General features: G+C 40.8%; 1 protein-coding gene and 1 long non-coding RNA gene across 26 annotated transcripts in view; one reads left to right on the top strand and one right to left on the bottom strand.

The window, feature by feature from the left end:
- MAGI1 (membrane associated guanylate kinase, WW and PDZ domain containing 1) overlaps positions 1–24,506 on the bottom strand; it is a 522,735-nt gene that overhangs the window by 276,175 nt on the left and 222,054 nt on the right. The gene's annotated exons all lie outside the window — the stretch shown is intronic.
- Positions 13,439–22,974, top strand: LOC123034604. Its single transcript, XR_006416806.1, has 6 exons — positions 13,439–13,658; positions 18,652–18,958; positions 19,970–20,271; positions 20,374–20,577; positions 22,318–22,709; positions 22,890–22,974. It is a non-coding gene; the product is annotated as an uncharacterized LOC123034604 (long non-coding RNA).

Raw genomic sequence — 24,506 nt, 5'->3', positions numbered from 1 at the left:
TGCTTCTTGATAACAAAAGTTTTCGACAATGTTCTGTATTAAAATAGATCTGCAAACTGCAAAGTAGCATAATAAAATATACAAAAATAATGTCTCTAATTTTAAAGGGTGGGGGAGGAAAGAAACTCTTCAAGCATACAGAAATATGTTTATGCAGCCCACAGTTGGTTGAGCGCTTTCAGGCACAACCAGCTTGAGCCTTTTGTCTGCATAAACATGTTTCTATGCACCCAAGGTTTTCTTGTTCACCCTCTTTTCCTGCATTTAATGCCTTCCCATGTGTGTTTTGTCTTTTTCTGTGCTTTTAAGGTCACATATCATCTGCCCATTATATACTCAAAATAAGAAAATATAACAAACTGTAAAATCATTTACATTGTATTGTCAATCATCTAAATTATACAGTGACTCATAACCTCATTAATAACACTGGTGATTAATAAACATGGTACAAAAAGTGTGACCCTCAACTGTAAAAGCGACTATGATTTTCTTACAAATTGCAAGTTATACAGTAGTGGTGGCCAAAGTTTCCGGCAGCTCAGAACTTTGTAAAGTCCAAAAGCTACAAGATGCACACAGAGCATATACACACATTTTTATTTCCCCATTCTCATGTGAAGCCTATAAAGCATGAATAAAGGCCAAGAGAAGCTGCCAATTAACCCCCCTCTCATCACCAAATGCCCTGTGAAAAAGGAAAAGGCATTGGAGAAGGCAGGCTAACACAGTGGTACCTTGGCTCACGAACAATCCGTTCCAGGACTCTGGTCATGACCAAAATTGGTCATGAGCTAAGTTAAATTTCCCCATAAGGTTCAATGTAAATAAGCTTAATCCGTTCTGTAACTGTTTTTTAATCATAAAAATGTAAAGCAAAGTGACAAAGAACAACAAAGATCACAGCCATCTCCCCCCACCCCCGAGCATGAGCGTGGCCACCCCCACCCACATGACTGAGATCGCGCCTAGATCATGCCTGTCATCCCTGCATGCAGCCGTCATCCTGGCGCGCTGGGGGGGGGGGGGGGGGGGGGGGGGGGGGAGGGGGGGGCCCCCGCGGGGGGGGCCCCCCCCCCCCCCCGGGGGGGGGGTCGGGGGGTCCCCCCCCCCGGGGGGGGGGGGGGAGATGGCCGCAACCGTGCTGATGGCGGGGGAGGGAGATGGCTGAGATTGCACCCGTCTTTCCTGCAGGAGTGCACCCGTGATCACGCACATCTTCACGAACGCAACGGCGGTCATGGCCATCTCCCCACTCGGGGGTGGGGGTGGGCAGATGGCTGCGATCTTGGTCACCATCCAATGTGGAGTTTGCAACCCACGTCAAAATTTTCATAAAATTTTTGTTCATGACCCGATCTGGTCGTGAACCAAGGCGTTCGTGAGCAGAGGTACCACTGTATCTCCTTGTCAATGAGGCTGGCAGAGATAGGTAGGAGAAAAGGGCCCACAGCTTGCAAGCCACCCAGCGAGCCCATTGCTAGTATGGCATAAATAATCGAATGAATGAATAAATAAATAAATAAATAAATAAATATCTTCAAAATGCAAGCTTTGAAGCAATACTGACTGACCTCTCCTCTTTCACCAGACCTTAGTAGCCTCCTCTCTTTTAATTTCCCTGGGCATGTGCGTGTTCCTTTTTGACTGAGCTTTCCCCCTCTTTCATACCGTTCTTTCACACACCCTCTTTCACACCCTCTTTCAAGCTCTTTCACTGAGCTTTCACACCGTTCCTCCTGTCTTTCCATACCTGCGGGACACGGGCTTCTGTCTCCTCCACCTCTTCAGCAGTGTTCTACCACTTCTCTATTCCACATCCCACCCATGCCTTCAATCATTTATATTCCCCGTATGCTAGACGCGTCACCCTCAGTGGTACCCGCAACCCCAGTGAGTGTGGGGACAGGGACTGCCCCATCTGTTGCCAAGGAGGATGCCAGGAGCAGCAAAGTCCAGTGACAAATGTTGTTGGTTTAAGAGCCACAATTGAACTGGTTATGTCCCTCTGTCCCACTGAGAACTTCTGGCCAGCACTCTGTGGGGATGTCTTCATTAGGCAAATATGTGCCTGGCCAGCCAACTGGCCGGCCGACTTCTTCGCTTTGCTCTGCACTGATTTGAACAGAAAGAGCAGAAGTCCCCCCTTCAGGCTTGGAAGGGATAAGCTCATGTCTTCCTCACCTAATTAAAAGGTCCAACAGGACAAGATTAACTATTGTAACTATGAAATTACTACTTCTTAACACAAAATCTGTTAAGTCTGTTTTGAGGTTAGCACGCATTAGTCTGTCTTTTCAGATTTTAGAGATGACTCACTAGATGCTTCAAATGATGATGCTGGAGATGCATTAGATGGTAGATCTGCAGGAGGCACAGATGGACATGCTGCTTCTTAGCCCTCAGTTCACTGGGTGGATCAACCAAAACCAAATAGCCTTTGTGGAGATGGTTTTTAGATCTGCTCAATGTTTTCCTAAGTCCTATCTCAGAGATTCACAACTTACTACCTGGGGGCTGTATGTTATCCTCAAGGCTTTACTGCAGCTTGACCACATTCCCCATCAACTCTAGTCCCACTTCCTCCCCCCAAATCTTCATGTAGATCCTGGCACTGCTGCAGCCAGAGCTCTTGGTATTATGAACAATGGGGATGGGCTGCAAAGAAAGCACTCCATCCCGCAGAGATGTGTGTTTCTGTGTGGCCCCCAACCAGCATCCTACGTGCTCTGAAAGCTGCAGCAGTTCTGCACCTCTGGCCTATCTGGAGATGAGAGGTAATGAATGTGAGATGACCTGTACTGGAGCTCTAGCTTGAACATTGAGCTACAGCCCTTCCCCTTTAGGGCCTATCTAATATTTTCACAACATCCAACTGGAACAGACTGCAAATTGTTGTTTTACATTGTACAAGAGAATTCTGGCCAGATTTTGTTCATTTTATGGCTAACCTTTCCATGGATTGTGTGTTTTCCTGGCCTGAAGAATCAGATGCTTTATAAGATAGGCAGTTTTGGTGCAGTGGCTTAGAGATGTTCAAACTGCTCAAAGATTTATTTTTTGGGGAGCTCTTTGAATGTTCCACAGCCTTGTTTGCTTTAGTTGAATTGCATTGGATATTCAAATATTGGAAATGCCGTGCATCTGTACAAATTGGGAGTGTGTGTTAAAATATTGATGGACGTCCACAGACCATTTGGAGAGATATTTGTATAGCAGTTCACTTTGATTTTGCACTTAGTATTGCATTTGCAGAGATGGGGTAGAAGATATTTTTAAAATTAGTTCTGCTTATGGGATTTTAAAAGTTGTCCTCTTCTTTCCTGACATGAATTCTATCTACAGCCCGGGGGGGCGGGGCATAGTTCTATTGCATCATTTGCTTTTACCATATTTTCATTTCCCTCCAGCACTGTGGCCCATCTGCCTACAGTACATGGAAAGGCAATGCATTGGACATAAGCGTTATACATGTAAGGGGCAAATAGTTTTCAGCCATATCTGACTGTGACGAATTGCCCCTACTCTGACTGTGCTCCAGGCATAATGGATCTCCATCAGGCATTCAACTAATATCGCCTATCTAGGGCCCAAAGGTGAGGTGTGACCTTGACTCTTTCTTTAGGAACAGCTGTCCTCCTGCCGCTGTTTCTCCCTTCCAGCTGCAGAAGAACTTGAGGAGCAAATGCAGTTGATGTTCCCAATCCTGGGGTACACTGACAGCCAGCTGCTGTTAGGAACAACATATTGCACTCGAAAGGCTAACCATTCCCCACTTCTGTTCCCCAGATGTTGTTGGGCTACATCTCCCAGCATGCCCAATGACTATGGTAGTTGGGGATGATGGGAGCTACAGTCCATCTAAGTACAGGAAAGGATGAGATAGAACTAGCTTTGTGCATCAAGGGTTTTCTCATGTGCATTTAATCACTTTTTTTTAAGTGATTATTTGCTTTTAGCTTTCTCCTCACCCCAAAAAGGGGGGAAAACTCCTGCACTAAATTGCTACCTCTTTGATTATATGACATAACTGTTTCCCACCCCAACTCATTGTATTGAAAGCCTTTTGACAGGTTCCAGTAAGCTCTATTTTTATTTTAGCAAGCAAAGATTACTCATGCATTAGTATTGAAAAGAAACCCAAAATTGCTTAAGCTATAGATGCCTAGCTTCTTTAAGGTGCCATTCTTTTAAAGTGTCTGCACTCTTATATAATGCTACTATTCTAATTCTATTGTGTCTTAGATATTTTGTTAATTCCTATAAATTGCTTGCATGCATAGCAAATATTCAGCACACGTGGGGAAAACAGCTTGAGAGTCTTGAAGGCAGTACTCTAGTTTCTTCACAGAAATGTTATTTTTGTATTTGGTATGTAAATTACGTAAAATTATTTCATGAATATGAAAAGTAAATGAACTCCCAAGTGTCACTTGAATTTAATCATTTAAGACTCCTGGTTAGCATATTCTATAACAGAAGCCTGTTTCAACTTATTTCCCCTTCTTTAAAAAGTTTTCCTGTTATGCAACAATATTTTCTTCCATTAATGAAACAAATACATTTGTTTTTAATTTAGTAATATTAAGCAAGAAGTGCAAGAAGCTGTGAAGGCAACATTGGATTCCTGCGGTGTGAGTTTTGTTGTAGTTGCAGTTAGGGTCTTCGCAGGTGCTCATTGTCTCTTTCAAACCTGGACCATCTTTAAAAATAATAATGTATCCCAGGTTCATGTGAGATCTAACAGGTAAAGAGGGGTGTTCAAGTTTCATGCATTGTAGATTGGATTAAGCAAAGTATCATTTTCATTTAAAATATCATATATGCCCACTTTTAGGGTTTAGAACCTTCTCAAAGTGGTTTCCAGTAATTATAATAAAGCACACATATCAATAAGCTTCAACCACCAAACAAATCACTCTTAAGCAATAAAGATGAATCCCAGCAAAATGCTAAAATCCAATAAATGGTCTGGTAACTACAGGTGTCCAAAATAGGGCAATGAGATTGTTAAGAAGACCTGGCCAATGCAAGCGTATTATCTGCATTGCCTACCAGTCCATTTCCAAGCCCTGTTCAAAGTTTTAGCATGAGCATTCAAAGTCTTACACAACTTGGGATCAGGCTATTTGGTCCCTTCTCTCTGCCCAGATTATAAGAACTTCTTCAGCAGTCCTCCTCTGGGTACAAACATTCCTTTAAATGTATACAGCTGTTTTCCCTCATGTCTAATCTTGTGTCCAAGGGGAATGAGCTGGAGTTTCAAGAGAGACCTGTGGTTGTACAGCACTCTCTTATATCCACTCCTCAGTCCTCAAACCTTCTATGCAGTTGTGCAGCTAGAACTGGATCTTAGGACTGAACTCCAAGGCCCATAATCTAAGTGAAGCCCCAAATCACTACCCACAGAGCAGCAGAAAGAGGACAGCAACAAACTGTTCTGTTGCCCCCACCTGGACCAGAATGGGCTTGCTGGGGCTCATCCCTATTGCCACATTTTAATAGTTGGAGAGCAGCTAGCTGGACATGTATATTATTATACGTCCTATTATTTTCATGTTTGAGACTATGTATCAACAATCAAAGGTGCTTTTACCCAAGAAATGTATACAGCTCAAGGTAGGAGATGCAAAGCCCATTTTATTTCTGTAGGCATGGCAGTATTATAATTTAAGTGGATTTAAAATGCAAAACTTCACCTACTCAGAGTACTGCACATTTTAAAATTGGGACTAGCAAACTATTGTCATTCGCTTCTACTTTTTTGCTCTAATGTAACGTGAATGTAGAAACAGCTGAAAAGCATGGAAGTGGGGGGACATTACTGATAGAAGTAATACACATGGCAATTTAAAACCTTTCACCCACCAGAAAGATCACTAAGCCCAGAATCTAAAATTCCCTTGTTATATCACCAATCCTATCTTGTGCCATTTATTCCACAAGCATGGAATTGTTCACCAACAATGCTATACACAATCTTGTAAAAGGGAAGGTGGGCCAAATCATTATTTGTGGAGTTTTGCTGTAAAAAATTGTACCCCGAGAATACTATGCCCAACTTTGTTAAATAGAATTTGTATGAGGCAGTATCCTTGCAGGGGATGATGTATACCAGGGTTGCAGAACTTCAAGCTCTGAGGAACTAAATCCAACCCTACACGTTGGAGAATGCCATGTGAGCCAAGCCCCACCCCTTTATAACACCCACCCACCTTTTGGTGGTTTCCCAGCTTTTGTGCCGTCTCCCCGTGAATTCTGAAAGACTGGAATGCATCTCCCGAGGCTTAGTTATGAGTGTTACGCTAAAACGTGCTGGCATTTCTGGACTCAACAGTTTTACCCTTTGTTTGCCTTCAGTCCCACACACCATTGGAATGTGGCTCCAGAGAGCATTTCTGAAATGGAATCCCAGAAAAGGTTCAACACCATGATACAGGGGATGGCATGATTGGTTTTGTTTAGATTAATTTAGATCTGAGCAGGCAAGCTTTGAGGTTTACCAAGCATGTATGTATGTATGTAATACAACCACATATAGTGCTGTCCATCATCTTACAAGATTAGAGCAGTTTGCACAATGAAATTTAAAAATTGTAGGAACATGCGCAATGAAAACAATAAGGCAACAACATGAACAAGAGCAATAAAAGACAGAACAGACACTGCTCACATCAACCAACTTAATAAAGCAGTTTAAAATGCCTAAGCAAACAAATGTGACCTGCCCTGTAATGCAAATAAATATCATGCCAATACCATTCATGCCTCCATGGGGAGGGTGCTTCACATTCTGGGTGCCACAACAGAGCAGGTCCGCTCCCTTGCTGTCATATGATACACCAATGGAGCTTGAAGAAGGTTCTCATGTGATGATCCTAGAGCATAGGCATGTTGGCATCACTGCAGCACTGCTTCACAGATTCGGGTCCCAAGCCACTTAGGGCTGTAAAGATAAGCACCAGCCCCTTTTACTGGGCTCTGTCGTGAAAAAGCAGCCACTGCAGCTTTTTTAGAATTGATATAATGTCATGCCACTTTGCTGTAGCAGTTTACAGTCCTGGCTGGCTCATTCTGCACTAAGCTTCTAAGTTGTCTTCAAGGGAGCTCCGCATTCAGTGTATGGCAGTGGTGGTGCCACAAGCATTTCAGCCATTACAGTGCACCTGGGGTATACTGGGGAGCTGGCACATATAAATACACAGATGTAATTCTTACCAATTTGGACATTTTCTAATCAAAGCACAGCTTAGTTCTACATGTGCATACTAAAGCGTAAGACCCAGTGCAACAGGTTTCCAGTATGCCAAGCATAGCTCAGTTCTATGCATGTCAAAAGAAAGCCACAGGATACAATCATGGAAACTGTAGTACAAGACATCTAGAGTTTACCAAGCGGGGGAAGAAAGAAGCAGGGGCTCTAGGACTTTACTTGGCTGGATGTTGGGGTATTAATTAATTGAATGGGAATAGGAATTGTGTGTCTTGTTGAATTATATGCTATTTGCATATTTCATATTTTATATATTAAACCATCCTATCCTGACCTAGTATCCACCAGGGATTAATAGGCTGAGGGATTGCAGGGATTGTAGCCCAAATATTTTGAATGTGCCATGTTGAAAAAAGTTGTATTGAACGGTTTGTTTTATACCCTAATCCTATGGGATAAGGTAAGGGATGGGGGGGTGGAGCAAGGGAAGGAATTTAAAAATAAATTTCAGGCCTTCTGCCACTAAATGTTAAACTAATATTTTCTTGATCATGTAAAACAGGTAAAATGCAATCAGATATTTTTCTCATATATCACAAAAACCTAATTAAGCTGCTTTTGCTTTGAAACCCTCCTCCCTGCACATAGAAATCAGTATTTCAGACTTGTTGTTTAAACCTTCTATATTAATTTTGCATGGCATCTTGGATAAGCCACATGTATTCAGAAAATATCACAAATGACTTAATGTGATGACTACAGAAATACTGAATAGATGAATGATGTGCTAAATAGGACAAATGTCGTGAACATTAAATGTTTTGCCTATTTTGTTACTTTTGCTGTGTGTGTTTTATCACACCAATGCTCATTCACATTTCCTTGCAAACAAAATGTTTGTAGCTCATTGCCTCGCCACCTTATTATGATGCTTTTTGCTGTTGCATCCAAAACAACAGCTCCATTGCAGCAAGGAAAAGCATACCCAGATCTTACTACATAACATGTGTTTCCAAACTGTGTATTGAAAGACCTATGCAGCTGTATTTCACAGTTCTGTTTTGGGGCATCTGCTGTCTATGGGTACAGCAATGCAGAAGCAAGCAAGCAAAGAGCCTGCCTAATCTAGAAGTTACTATAGTGCTGTGCCTAGGAGTTATCAGCGGGACACATGGACATAACTGTGGCAACAAAGGCAGGATTGATTGAAACTGCTCCTATATCACTGTTAACTACAGTAAAAGCTTTGTGCATATTTTGCACTCCATGAAACCTCAGAGGAAAACAACATGCCTGCATTACTAGATTGTTTGGGGGGGGGGGTCAGACAGACTGTTTGCTACATAGTTTGACGCATCTAGAGAAGCCATGTTTCAAATCCGTTGCTTAAAGGAGTTATTTGCTACAGGAACATTTTGCACCGCAAACCCTGGAGATTGCAGAGGGATTTAGAACGGGGAAACAGTTAAGGGTATACGAATTGCACTCCAGGATGTGCAGTTTTAGGTACATCCAACAGACACGTTAAGGAATCACTGGACTGTGGTCTCAGGGATGGGACTATTCCAAAACCTCCTGACAGCATCTTCTCTAAGCTGCTTTTATGGTAGCCACTAAAGCTACATGCACAAGTTGCAGCTATTCAAGGCTGGGAGCCACCCACTGATGTCCTCTGGCTCATGAACATAATCAACCCCCCACCCCAAGCTAATACCTGTGCCACTTCCCAGGTTAGAGTGTTTTTCTGCATCCTGGTGATAAAAAAGGCATTCTTACATTTTTCTTAAGAGAATGGCCTCGGATACCACATGGAAGATTCAAGAGACAGGTCTATCACACACAGGATAAACTTGGACCTGCCACCATGACAGGCCCTCAAGCTACCCCATGCGGGTTCCTGTCTTGTGCCCGCATGCACGTTCGTTAGGTGCATACCTAAAACTGAAAAGAAGCCCTAGCCAGCGAGGAGTCAGACTTCTGTTCCCACAAATGCTGCTGTTCATGGCCTGCAAGAACATGAACCGATGCAGGCCTTTCATGAGAGAAACTTCACTGGCTCAGCATTGGCCATAACTGCCATTGCATTCTGTGACCTGAACATTTTTTGTAATTGAACTGTCAAGAAAACACTCGATAGAAAACTGTTTTAGTAACAGCAAGGGAGGCATTATATCCCAAAAGGTATTAAGCATTGTTACTTTTAGAACTGAATTCTCTACAGCTTACATATTTCTGGCTTTGGCTTCTAAAGTATAAGTCAACACTTTCCAACACAATGGAGATGCCTGAATTTTCCCCAGATGCTCTGCGTTCGATGAAATAACTTCTTTCTTTCCTACTAAAACATATGGAGTACTTTTCCCCACTTACACACATAACAAATCTTCCTATTCCTTCTGGAATTATTAGTAAAGTTCCAGTCTCCAGTTATGCATGCCTCTTATGGACACCAGATACATTGTGCAACTCTTTGTACCTGCAGGACTGACCAGCAGAAAGAAGAGACCAACCGAGAGCCGTTTCTTAAAGGAGGGAGCTCAATAAAAGAGGCAAGTCAACTCTGCAGTCCTCAACCTTCATCTCATCAGGCATAAATCAGGGAATCTAGCACAAGGCAATGACAGAGGAGACCTCATGACTCGGAGAAACAGCTTCTTCCATCTAGGGCTGAACCTCTTAATTTGAAAAAGTGCATACCATGAAAACTAAACGAAGACCAAAAACAGTCACTACAAATAGGGACTACTAGAGATTTGAAGGGGGAAGGAAATTAAAAAAAAAATCCAGGATTAAAACATTCCTGTTTGAAACAATAATAGTTGATAACTTTAAAGTGCCCAGAAGGGAAAGGAACACGGTACTTGATGATGGTGCCTGCTGGACTCAGCAGCAGAACTCCCTGAACATTCTTAAGAGTTATTCTTCTACAGTCACTGCATCTGCAGCAACGCCTTTTGTCAGAAACCCCATGCCAAAAACAACTGTTTCTGGGACTGTAAGGGCACAGTCCTTCAGTGCCTACAGTAGCTACTCATAAGCCTCCAGTGCAAGGTGCAACAGGACAGCAGTCTGCACTACTGCTCCACCTCATATTTTACCCTGATGGCTATTTTCAACTGCCTGGCTTTGGTGTTAGAGAGGGGACAGAAGGAGTCTGGGAAACTGGAGCAACTCTGCTGCCTCATCCTCCTGCCTTCTGCCCAATGTGCCTCTTTTCTCTCTCTGAGAACCAGTTGTGACCAGTGGAGGGGGGTGGGCAGCAGTAGGTACTTCTTTGCATGTTGACCATGCAGGAGCGGCCCAGCCTTCAGAGTCGAAACACTGAGCTTAAGTCCTTGGCACTACCATCTCCCAGAAGATGTCTGCAGAAGAATTTTGTTGCCATCCAATTGATGCTGCTGTAAATCTGTCAAAACCAAAATTCAAAGGCAGATACCTAAGTGAAAGCAGCACTGCTTGCTATATTGGACTGGACTGCAAAGCAAGCAGTGTACTTAGGACTTGATGTTGGAAAGGTACTTTCAAGTGTTGTGGAAAACTGAACATCTCCAGGGATTTGGCCCAGGAATGTAGCCTGGGAGTCTGTCACACCTCTCCCTCCTGCAGCGTGGCGGCAAGGCCTTTGCACCACACAGCCTTTCCCCCTCTTGCTTCTCACCTACTTTGGATTCCTCCATCTTGTAGTTATAGTTCGGAAATACACTAAATCAAGAAATAAAGTGTGAAAGGATAAGGAAACTTGTTTTTATCTGGCAAACCGTCAGTTTAGAGGTCTGTGATAAGTATGATGAGGACAGAGATATAGAAGCAGAAACTGATAGCAATTGCTCAGAAAATGAGACTGGCCGAATTCCATGTATATTCACTGAGTATTGGTTTTATGCCTCCCTTTTTCATTTCTTTTAATAGAAGTGAGTGCTTTATGCCTACTTGACACTGTGGAGGAAAGGACAAGGGAAAGTATATTTTTCTTGGTTTTACTAATATTGATGGTTTCCTCTTGCTTTTACTGTTTTTTGCCTGCTTGTAATAAATTGGCAAAACCAAAGAAGTTCCTTATAATTCAGGAGACAAGCAAATATGATAAACATAAAAATAGATTTTAATGAATGTCAGAATAAACTGTAATTTTAATATGCCAAATATATTTTATATTCTTAAGGAAACAAGGCAATTATCTTTAACGGATACTAATGTTGCATTTTAATGCTTCCAAAAAATTCTGCTATTTTTTTTAAAAACTCCACATCTAGAGAGTTTTTAGAGATGGCCACACAAGCCATCTAGAGAGTGTAAAGCTACACATTTTTCATCCTGTGACTTCAAAACTTTCTGGAAATTTAACATCCCTTTCAGATACCCAAATCTATAAAGGCTTAAAAACAAAACAATGCCACCATCAGAAAAATTTCTATCAAACTTGTCAGCCAGCAGACTAAAGTCCCAGGGATTCTTCTTTGTATATATGCAGGAGTAGCCTTAGCTGAGTGAGGATGCTACTTGGGTGAAATGAAATGTAAAAGTAGTAGTATTTCTACTTTTCACTTAGGATTGTAGCCTTACAAAGCATGGCTCTCATTTAAGTTTTCATGGCTCTCATACTTCATTCTCCCAGCCCATAATCCCTGTAAACCAGCACTGTGGAACATCTATGAATCCCCTGATGTCCTGCTTTGTACCTTTCTCTTTATCATCTGGCACAGACAAGAAAGCTAAATGCTTCTCTTTAGAATACAATGTTCAAACCTTAAAACCTAAGATGCTGCTCAATAACTTAAAAAAATGTTTTTGACAAAATACACCAAAGTGATATTTCAACAATTCTTAAATTAAATAATTGACTAAAAAGAACGAAGACTCCTTCCTAAAAACAATTGTTTCTCAGTATTAGTTGCTCAAAATGTTGCCTGTTTACTAAATGCATTGCTATAAAAACGAATACCAAAAAATCCCCACTGTGAATTCCATCCAAGCTTCAATATACATATCTGCCAAATGTTCCATCTCCTCAGCGCCTTCCATTTTAGCAGTTTTAATTACTGACACATCTCCACTGACACATTTCTGAAGACTTGTGAACTGAACATATCTTCATTCTATATTGCCTAGCTAAATATATAATGAAAACACCCTCATTTATCCATTCCATTGGTCTGTTCAGTCCTCTCACTTCAAAACCTGTTGTAATGTCTTGCTGGCTAAGTTTAGCTTGTGAACTACACAGCAATTTGCCCTTCTGATAAGCATCACATTTGTGAATTGAAATCAATGAATGAATGACTCATTTCCAAGAATAAGATTTCTTTTTTAATCAGGAAAGATTAACAATATGCATTTTTAAGTGCTGCATTTCCTACCACTCTCATTCCTGGTGCATAATGAAGATTTTGTGGAGCAATTGAGTTTCTGTGAATTGAAGTTTGTATGGTAAGTCTTTTAAGGTCTGTACATTAAATCATTGTCATTATAAATAATGAAGCATTAGAATGTCTACCAGTAGCATTTATGCTACATCCAAACCATTTCCAAATGCAAATGAGCTTCAATTACCCAGAACTGCTAAAGGAACAGCCAACTATCTTTATGGAAGATGGCTAAATTATTGCTATACAGTAGGGAATATTTCTATTCAAAACCACCTGTAGCAACAGCACAAGATTTGTAAGTATCATTCCTACAAAAGAATTGAAACAATATTAACAGTAGTAGGCACCACCATCTAACTGTTAGCTTCCTGGATTGTTTCCACACCTAATGGGAATATAATCAAATGATCAACTACAGAAAGTGTGCGAAGTGTACAGAGGAAACTCCAAAGAGAATATATGTTTAGAGCAAACCTTATCAGACAGTTATGTGAATAGCTCAGTATATACAATATTGTTGAGTTGGTATGCTAATACCTGGCTCTACACTCTTTATATTGTACAGTACAAGGTAATTAGATAATTTTTCAGAAGCAGAGCTGTGGAGGTAAACAGTCATTATCGCTTCTTTGAAAATAACCTATACAGAACAAAACGGAATGCTTTATAATACCTAAATTGCTGGGACATGCATTTACCCTGTAATGCAAATAATGCCCAGTGCTTGGGTTGTACTATTATCATTCTTGGTAGCAAGGTATAAAGAAGCTCTTGAGATTGTTTTGATTTTATTTCTGTGACTTTCTTTTAACCCTGATTGCTCCACAATGCTCTTTTTTATTATTTCAGTAAAATGGGGAAGATGACCCTCTCCTTTCATAACCAACTCAAATGGAATAAGCAACCTGTCAGAGTGCCTGATTAAGACTTTACTGTACTGGGGCAGTGGGGGAAGGCCATCATGGAAAAGCCATGAAGTTCATGTCTGGACTGTTGTCAATTCTTGAGAAGCCCAGAAAGAAAAAGATTCAAATACGAAACAGTGTCCAATTGTTACCATTCCAGGTGCGATCTTAAAGGTAAGAAATCAGATCAAGAAGAAATAATTTTTCATTATTCTGTCAGAATTCTAGCAGGAAGTCATGGTATATCACATTCATTTCCAATCCAATTCTTTATGTTTATTATTCTTTATTAATAGGCCCTTGCTTAGGTCGCTTGTTATGACAGTAATGCATTTTCCAAAAGATATGGCTAATCATGCAAGATAGATTCTCCTAGAACTAGACCTATCTAGTTATGGCTGAACTAATAAAAGGACTCAAGGATCTTCACAGAAATGAAATTTAAAAAGTAAATGTTGGCTCAGGAGTTAGAAAAAAATTAAGGCTTGACTATTTAAAATGAGAACAACTACAAGACAAAGTTGTCAGATACCCTGTATGTGTCCTATAAATATTTTAAACATGCAAGCACACTTATTCACTGTGACCAATGTACAGCTATACATCCCTTTCAATTATTTTGTCAGTGCTACTCCAAGCTGTCGGCAGATCTTTCTCACAACTTCCCATTAATCCATAAACCCAATTACTCTTTATATAAACACAAACAATCCAGAGTGAAAAAAAATTTTTTGTCAGTCTCAAGGCAGTTGGCAACTACATGTAGATGCATTCTGGTCTCAGTCCTGAACATTACCCATCAGAATTGAAACAGCTGAACATTTCATAGGCTTCTGCGGGAACAAAGATTTATTGACAAACAGTCCAGAAAGATACCTTTACCTGATCTTACAATCTAAGTATTATATAGACCATTTCTATTTTGCTTAACAATTGCTCCCTGCCCTCCTCTCCCTACCACCAAAAGAACACATGGTCTAACACATTTTCCTTGGAAAAATGACTTCACCTTCCACTTAAAACAAAATTAAATACAGGCATTCAAAACAACACACACACACACACACACACCCTGCTAATGCCTTGTTGATGAACTAAATCTTAATTTATTGTTCCTCAAATTTGTTTTTACTGAATAGCCTCTTCAGATTATAGCAACAAATGATCCTTTGTTTGGGAACTTTGTGATCCACTTCTGTTAAGTATTCTGCTGGTATTTAAGCTATGCTGGTAGCTAGTGTTCTTTTGCTGAGAGCACAGCTTTAAAGAGAAGGCGCCTGGAACTAAAAAGAAATAGCTGATTAAATGGTCTTTCCCAAGCTTCTGTAATGATGCCTGTATAGCATGCTCTTGTCAGTTCGATGAACAACCAGCTAAGACTGAAAAATAGTTCAAATGATGAACTATGAATAAAACAAGGTAGGGTTTCCACTTGGCACTGAAGCTACTCTCCCCACTTAATAAGCAAGGACCCCACAACTGATAATAACATCAAATTAGTTATATTTCTTAACTCATATGCACGACAGTTTTTTCAACCCTCCTCTAACCTCTAGAGTGAAACCCGCTTTTTAACAGTAGGACCTTACTAAATTAAAGGAAATTGCCACTAATACTAAACTATCAAATTGTAACAAAAATCTACTGTCAGATACATACACAGATATATAATGAGATGGAAAAGAGAATTCACACTGCTGAAATATATCTGAATTTGAATATATTAGTTTTACCCACACTTGTTGTGGACATACGAGTGTCAACTATACCCTTTAAAGCAAAACAAATAACACACCAATAATAATTGTAAAAGTACATAACATGAAACAACAGCAGATTAAAGCAAAGCAAGCAGCCACTGGAAGCCAAACAATGCAAACAAAAGGAACACTCAAAAAGCCACACAAAGCAGGACTCCAGAAGTGCATTCCATCATCTTGGTGGAGCCTTGGAAAAGGCCTTGTCAGAGGTACATGCCCATTATCCTCTGCAGAAAGGCAGGACTAAAGCTTGTGCGAGACAATCCTAGAGATGTCCAGGCCCTGCACTCTTTAGCACTTTGAAGGCTAAACCCATCCCTTTAAAAATGGAGTACAGAAACTATGTGCTTATGTGAACTCTGTTACACGAGCTCCTTATCCGAGTATTCAACTGACAAGTCCCCTCTTATGTTATGAAGTTACATCCAAGAAATTAAGCAAGAATTCAGTGCAATTCTTATGGCATTTAAAAAGCTCAGTTTGAAGAACTGTTTTCACATCCTCCAGCAGATCAGACAAAAAAAGAAAAAAAGGTAGACTTTCTTACACAGTAGCCACCCAGATTCTTTGGCCAGCCCCCAAACAAGGCAGCTGTTCTCTTTTGTTGTTGTTCCCCAGTAACTGACAATGAAGAGCCTTCCACCTGTGAATCCTGAATCTGCCTACAGCCACCATGACAAGCATCCACAGATACACCGCCCTTTCATTAACATGTCCAGCACCCCTTAAAAGATGGTAAAAGCTATGGCAGCATAATGAATGCAATAATCCTACTTAAAACTATTTTTAGGCTGCCTTTAGAATACTTTTTTCTTCATTCTTCAATCCCTGACCAATAAATTTTATTAAGTGACTATGAGTTTTGATATAAGTATTCTGCACCATGATGTTCATTGCTCATAATGCAAATTAGGAATAGTGGTCATATTTGCAGCCAGATCCTTAGAATTTAAACTTGGAAGGGAAGGGAAGGGAAGGGAAGGGAAGGGAAGGGAAGGGAAGGGATAAAAGCTTTGTTTCACTTTATGTCACAGAGCTGAGTGACTGAGAAGCTGGAACATAAATATATTCTTTCAAACCGTTCTGAGACCGCTGTTGCTAATTAATGGTATAGAAAAACTTAAAAAATAAACCACAAAAGCTCTACATTAAAAACATGTCCACAGAGATACTACGTCTCTCTTCTGGGTGACCTAGCACCAAACAAACCTGACAGACCCTCATTAGAAAACTCTGAACCACAATTAGTTTCAATCAATGACTGCCGCTGGAGAGGTACAGAACACTCACCTAGCTGAAATGTTTACTTTCTCATTACAACTGAAGGATGGATGGGACTGCTTCAAAGCAGCACTTGTGGTCTTAAACGGTTATACAAATACAAAGGATCAGGAACCTAGAGATCGCAGCCCCAGTTGTCACTTTTGACATGGGAATGTTGTCACCTATGATAACCTTTACCTCTCCTTTTAACATAATATGTTGTCAATTGTTACCCATAGCATGAAAACCACAAAAAAGTTATTAGATTTTGATAGGTGTGAAAGGATGATTTGAAACAAGGGAGTAAAGAGATTTAAAAAGGTAACAAAGAAAATTACTTAGCCCAAAGGAGGGGAGGGGCCACAATCAGATAGCACAAGGTATGGGGAAACAGGCAGGAGGGCCAAATACTGAGTTACCTGGGTCAGTGAGTTTTGGTAGGCAGCCTTCTCTAAGCAGACTCATATCTAAGCAATATTCTTCTCATTCTGTAATTGTGGATTTAACAGTGCTGTGGGAGATGGCCATAGTTTGGAATATTTTTGTACCCTAATTGGTGCTTCTGTACAACTTTATCCCAGAGTTGTTTTGCTAGCTCCTTGTTTTTCATGATGTCGTCTGTGTAGCTATGCTATCCAACACTGGGGCCTACAGGAAACAGGCCTATTGAATCCGAGTTCATGTGGCACTGGAACTGCGCACCAGTGGACTCCATTCAGCTACTTGATGTACAGTGTATGCCTTCAGGAGGCAGTGGGTTGCACCAAAGCTTGATCAGTCACGTCACATCAGAGAAGGGGAATACTTACCCAACCAGCAACTGCCAGTTTGTTTTTATTGACTCAGCTCTTTTGACACAATACAAATATTGTACACCTTTGCTCAATACTCAGATCTTGCACATTTCAAAAGCTAACAATGCCAATTAAATACCTTTCCTTCCCAGGTTGTAGCACAATAAATTGTGGAAATTTCCAAGGGAGAGGGTGAATAATTTTGCCAGATTTTGTATATTATGCTGTAACATGCTTTGAGCATATCATGTTTGGTACAGTTTATTCAGACAAGAAGTACAAATTAGCTGAATTTACTTCTTAAAGTCAATGACTATAATGATAATTATATAAGCATATCAAGTTTTATATATATACTATCTACAACTTGATGCTCTCTAGAGGTTTTGGACTAAAACTCCCAGAATTCCTGACCATTGGCTATGCTGCTTAGAGAAGATGAGAGCTTAAACTAAAATCATTTGGATAGTACCAGGCTGGGGAAAGGAATCCCAAAGCAACAAAGCTACTTTAAATTTGTAAGGTGCATTAAAGAAAAAAGAGAAGTATGTATTTCTTCAGTTGTCTCTAAAATTTAAGTTTTTCATGAAAAGGAAGCTTTTTCCCTCAATGCATCAAAATTTCCATAAATTTTACACCTCCAGTTCCACCACAGCCTAACTAACATACACAACATGACAGACTAATTAATCATACCAGCTCACAATCCCCAGTTCTCCTCCTCCAGTCCGTCAACCTCAGGGGCACCGGCTGCCATTGCCAAGCATGTTGCTGTGGCAGGGGTCCATCTCCACCAGAAGAAAAACAAAGCCACACGAGTATCTATCTTGCCACAGCAGGTCCTCCCTGCAAATGCTACTTTAACCTCTACTGAGTGGGTGCAGACCCTCTGTCAGCATGAGGGCCTATTCCATTTCAGAGAAGCTCTCAGGAGCCACAACCTAGTGGTGCATGAGGCTAAAGGCAGGGGTGGGGCCACAAGCAAGAGGGAGAGGACTAAAACAGAAAATGTGTCCTAGTTTGTAGCTGTTTCTGCCAATAACCAAGCAAGCTTTCCATTTTATCCACTTAGAGCAGAAGAAAAACACATAATTGCTGAGAAACCACCAAAGGAGATGTGGGGGTGGCTAAGAACTACCTGGTGGTATGGGAAACGGATGTGGCTTTCTGGAAACCCCAGGAAGGCCAGAGATTAATCATTTGTACATGTCATATATAAATGAACAAGAACTGCCCTCACTGCTGTATGTCCGTGCTTGTGCGAGTGTAAAATTGGCAAACTAGACATGTGAAATTTCTACTGCACTTTGGGTGGCTGATTTGCGGGCACTGGTACCTCTTTTTCTTTAGGGTTCTTGTTTTATGGCTGGAAGTATGCTCTGTAAGAGGAGAAGTTAAAGATTCTATACTTCTCTTTCACTGGAAGAAAATCAATATTGAATGAGCCTCAGATCTACTGTGCCGAATTCTCTGCCCGCCAAGAACCTCTACACCATGTGATACAGAGCAACTTAGCTTCAAAAAGAATATTTTGTCACCTGAGATATAACCAGGACCTTCTGCAACAGAATGCAATTCATCACCTCAAGGCTGTTGCCCCAAATCACTGAATGATCAAGTCTTTTTAACTGTATTTTCATGAGACTGGAAGGAGAAGGTACTTTTGATTTGCTTTGTAGTTCACAGCATACAATGAAGAAGAATCTGTACTGATTTCTTTGGTAAAAAAAAGTCCACAATAAGTATTCAGCAAGCACAGGCAAGCTTTTCACAGTGACTTACAGAAAGCACAACAGCCACACATGGTCGGATGCAGAAATAAGCATGCTGCGGTGATTCTTCACTGATTGTATAGACTTGCTTGCATTTCCCCCCCTTCGGCTGGGCACTCCCCCCGCACCCCCACCTAAGCAACACATTTGCATCTTTAATTTCCCAAGATCCACCCATAGGGATTTTTTTCCTATCTACCAAATACAGGTCCCCAGATCAGCAGGGTAAAAATAATGCAGCATGAGGTGCAAATTAATTTCTTAGTGTACTAAAGATAGAGGGAAGGAAGGGACCCAATATGAAGTAGGCAATATGGGGATATTTTAGATTGCACCTCCCATAATTCCTGACCATTGGTCATACTGGCTGTAGCTTATTGAAGTTTCCAATTGAAATGGATCAGTCATTCAAAAGTGCTTAAAGTTGAGAGACAACCAGGGTGGATAAAAATCAATGATTTTTAAATCAGATTTTGCTTATTTAAATCAGATTCTTTGTTTAAATTCAATTTTTTTAAATAAAATGCTTTTTGAGGAAAAATCTATCTAAAGACAGTTTGCTATTTATGTTATGTTATAGTTCAAAGGTTATTCATGACCTTTGAACTACAGTTTTTAATTATGTGGTGTGGGGCTGTATATTCATCTGATGTGTAAACTTTTTGGTAAATGGTTAATCCAGTCACAATGTCATGCTCTTCCAGATGTTTTTGTAAGACTATAGGCCATTTTTTCTGCCTAGAAGATTACCACAGATGCTTGGTTTTACAGTTCTCAAAACTGTGAATTTGTGGCTGAAGAGATCACAGGCCTCTTTTTCACAGCAAAAATGTTACAAAATGAGCATACAGAGCTGAGAAAAAGACCTCAATCCCATTGTTCCTTTTCAAATTTAGGTACACAGAATCCTCTTAAGAGTTTGAGAAACTCTTAAACTCTTCTTCTTCCATGAATAGAAGAAGATTTTTGGGAGTGGAACAGATCTGCACAAGAAGCTAAGTGAAGGACAAACAGTAAAAATGAAAGTGAACCCTTTTGAGCAGAATACTCCACAAGTCTTTGGATCTTTTTGTATATAGCCTGAGATTTATCATATTATTCATTGCCCGGAAGAGAAAACCTATAATGGCAGGAGGCCATAAAAAAGACCCAATTTGGGAATATTGTAATATTGTTTGGGAAGTTCCACTACCTACAGGTAAGGAATGCATTCATGTAGGTTATGTAGAAAACCATGTTTTAAACCTAGTGTTACTGACTAGTGATGTAAATTGTGATTTTAATCAAATGCATTTTGCAGGCAACTGCCTGGAATGGGATGTTGACAACTGATGTTAATATCATCCAGATCCAGATAAGGCTTTTTTAGGAGTGGTCTAAATAACATTTCCATTATAGAGGTCAGCTCCATTCTACTCCACTCCTCTCCACTCTACTCCAAGGAATTTACAGCCATACCTTGAGCCTCCCTGTTCCCAGACTACAGTGCTATGTTGAACCAAGGGTAAGAAATATTTTCCACCTATGAATCTGAATTTCTAGTGGCAAAAAATGTCAGAGGTGGAAGGACCCTATAAATATGGGAGGGGTCAAGGCTATAGTGGATAAGATTTACCTATACATTTTCTCTTGCAAACACACACACACACACACACTTTCATATACAAGACCCATTCATTCCTAGGCATACACTCACACAAGGATCCGCTTTTTGCAAGCCTTTGCAAGCTCATGGAGCCTTGGGAAATTCACAACTCATGGAGAAGAAAGTTAACCCTTCCTTCAGCTGCTTACATCCAAATCACCCTGCCTGGTGCAGCCATGTACCCTTTTAAAAAACTTCCACTGCTGTGAACAAAGGTGTGCCTTTTCAAGCTCAGGGTGTGCAGGGGAGGTGAGAAAGGAGACCTCGGGCCAGAGGTTCCCCATCCCTGTTCTAGCCCCCGAGGGGCATTAAATGACCTGCAGGATCCAGCATTCCAGTCCAGCCAGCTAAAATCTTGCATTATTGAGCTGTGCAGAGGGGGCAAGAGGGACACATGGGGAAGCAGCACTTAGAAAAGCACTGAGAGATCTTCCAAAGGGATGCTGGCATCCTTGGACGGACACAGCATTTAACCCAGAATGTGCCGTAATAGTAAGGAGAATTTGAGGCTGGCAGTAGCAAAGCATGGAAGGGTACACACTACTTTACATTGCATATCTCGCTTCTGTATGATCCTGCCACTCAAATGTGAACATTCAAGTTAAGCTTCTGTGACTGCAGCTACTGTTTGCAATGTCAGAAATATTACTACCCAGATTTCACGTTTGTTTGATAGTGATAATATGGATTGCTGAACACAAGACGCACAGTGTATGCAAAAACAGCTTTTCTAGTTGCAAACATTAGGAAATTAAAGGTCTTATCCATAATGGCATGACATTCATCAACGGATATTGTATGCTGCCAGTGTAGAGCAGCATAATTTGCCGGAAAAGCAGAGACATGTACTGCAGCTCTATACTGATAGCCACTGGACCAGATCCTAATTCTCATGAAAGAAGCAATTGCCTGCTGTATAGGAGAAAACCAACAAGAAAGCAAGTTCAGCTCCACAGCTTTATAACTGAAATTAAAAAAGACCAAATTGTTCATTACTAGGGCTACCATAAAACCTGGTTCTATCCAAAAGGGTGCAATCTTTTCAGTTACTTCCATTTCATTGTAATCCAAAGCTGCACGTTCTTGTGCCTATGTGTCAGGTTTATATAGCTGTGCATGTCCAAGCATCACTGGTTCTGATAAGTTAGACTTACAGGATAATAGGCACTGAACAAAGCACAAGAATGAAAGCTGAAAAGAATGTCACAGTATCATTCCAATGATTTAAGTGTGCAGTGTTTGGGGATTTCTGGAAAGAGGAAGACTGCACAAGATCAATGAAAGACAACTCTGCCTGAAACTGATAATTTCCTGGAGAGAGATTGAATCTCCCTCTCTCCTTCTCCCTCTCCCTCTCACACACACACACAAATATGAAATGTTCCTTTTATATAACAGTCTATTTCTTCAGGGAAAGGCATTTGCAAATAATAATAAAAGCCCAAAAGCCCAGTTGTCTTTCTAGAAACAGTTGCACCTAGCCTATTCAATCATACGTCTTGAAAGCTGGAGTATTTATTGATTTATTATACTAATAGCTTGCCTTTTTTCCTTTCAAAGAATTCAAGGTAGCTTACATAATTCTATTCCTCCTCTCAGATCTTATCCTCACAACAACAATCATGTGAGGAAGGTTGAGCAGAGTGTGTGTGACTGGCCCTAAGTTGCCCAGTGAGCTCCATGGCTGAATGGGACTAAAACCCAGATTGTCTGAGTCTCATATCCACACTCTGAACCACTATTTCACACTGGATCTCAAGTACTGGTTTCACAGGTGCCTCTCAAGATCTCTTTTCGCATTTTAAGAACTACAAAAATGCCATGAGGCCATTTTCTAAAAAATATTTCAAATCCTGTTTCTGATATTTAAAGAAACTTTATTGTTGGCCTGGACATTCTTATTGATTGGCTCCTCAAATTCTTGCATCTCCCTTGGGAAGCTTGCACTCAAGTTTGTCTTCCTCACTGCGGCAAGATTTCCACTTTCTGAAGTAAGTCTTCTTTTCTCTGCTTATTAACCATACTGGTAACTGCTTGGACTTCATGATACCTTTTCTAACCTGTAGTACATAGTCTAGTTGAGCTTTTATTATTGTGGTTTTGAGTGATATCCAATTATTTTGAAAATACTTAACTTTCCTATCTCCCTCTTGCAACTTCCTTTTTACCAGTTCCCTCATTTTCCTCCTTTGAAAAGTTTCCTCCTTTGAAACCAAATGTGACTGTATGGGACCTCTTCGGCAATCACTCACTTAAAGGTACATTCAGTCTGATAGCACTGCAGCCACTGTTTCCAGTAGGTTTAAAAACAACTACATTTTGTGCTAAGTCCTGGGCAACGTTCCCAGGATTAAATCCAGGATTCCTCCTACCACCACTTTGGTTGGTTCCACATCCAAATGTTCTATGATACAGTCACTTTGGACAATGAGAAATGCAACCTTTTTGTCAGAATTGGAACATAGATGCATCCAGTCACTGTGGCAGTAATTAAAGTCACCCATTATTACAACATTTCCTTTTTCCATTTTCCAATTTAAAATCAACCTTTGCAGGTTGATAGCATACTGCTAGGAATAATTTAATCTTGAAGCCAGATATTATAACTAATGGTGCGTCTGTGCAGGAGTTGGAATATTTTAGATTTTCTAGCTGCTGGACTCCCTCTGACATACATACACAACACCTCCTCTGGGACAAACTTCCTCCCATTCTTTGTATACGATTGAGAGATGACTATATCCCACTGGTTCCCTCCATTCCAGCAGGTTTCCATTATGCCCACTATGTCTAGGTTCTCCTTTCAACCCAGGCACTTCACCTCTCTGGTTCAGAAGCTTCTAGCAGGATCTGTACATAGAGCCTTCTGCAGATGTCTCTGGCATGTGCAACTTCTGTTTAGTCCTCTTTAACCACAGTTTTTTCACCCTATTCTCATAACCTATTTCCTCCCCTCCAACATTTTAGACAGTCAGAAACATTTTAATCTTCTGTTAAAGCTATCTGTTTTACCACAAATGGCTTTAAAGATGCCAAACTGGGCATTGTTAGCAAAAGATTCCATCTTGCTATTATACTTTGTACCCCAACCACCCTGTCAAAATGACTGAATCATCCATCAAAGGTAGAGTGAGCTGAAACTTAGCTGCCCAGGCCAAAAACATAACACTAGGAACTGGGATCATCCAGTGATGCCTGTTGCTAGATGGTTCCGATGGCACTTAGTTAAACTATATAACTGGCTACCTCAAGATGTAGCCCTAGACACTAATCTGGAAGGAGGCTATTAATAGTTACGAGTCCTGCCAGCTTCATGCTACCTCCAGTAACAGATGCAGTATTCCTATGTACACAAGTTGCTGAGGGAGATGAGTAGAAGGGTGCTATTGCAGTCTGTCATGGTCCAGGTTGTCTTGCTGCCCCTGGAGTTATCTTGAGAGAAAGGGCTGGTCTCAGAAGGCCCTCGCACTACTAAAGATGGTCCAGGAACCTGAGGGATGATTCCTTTGGATATGTTTCCTGGAGAGGAGCAGGACTTGGCTTTTGAGGCAGAAGGAGATACTAAGCCACCACCTATTCCCCACCACCCACCCCAAGAATGCCAGTGCCTTAAGAACTATGATGGGATGGTGGCCAGGGAGAAGAGACCTACTGAAGAGGAATTACTGAAGATGCACGGGTCAGTGAAAAGGACCCATGCCTCTAGTGTGAAGCAGCTGAGCAATGGGTGGGGCTTTGGCAGGTCCAGCTATATCAGTTCTCGCTTATCACTGGAGAGCTGCCGCAAA

This window comes from Varanus komodoensis, unplaced genomic scaffold, assembly GCF_004798865.1.
Source record: "Varanus komodoensis strain SLA01 unplaced genomic scaffold, ASM479886v1 scaffold6_4, whole genome shotgun sequence".
NCBI classification, from domain to species: Eukaryota; Metazoa; Chordata; class Lepidosauria; order Squamata; family Varanidae; genus Varanus; species Varanus komodoensis.
The sequence above is the reverse complement of the archived record's forward strand: the minus strand, read 5'-3'. Positions and strand labels throughout refer to the sequence as shown.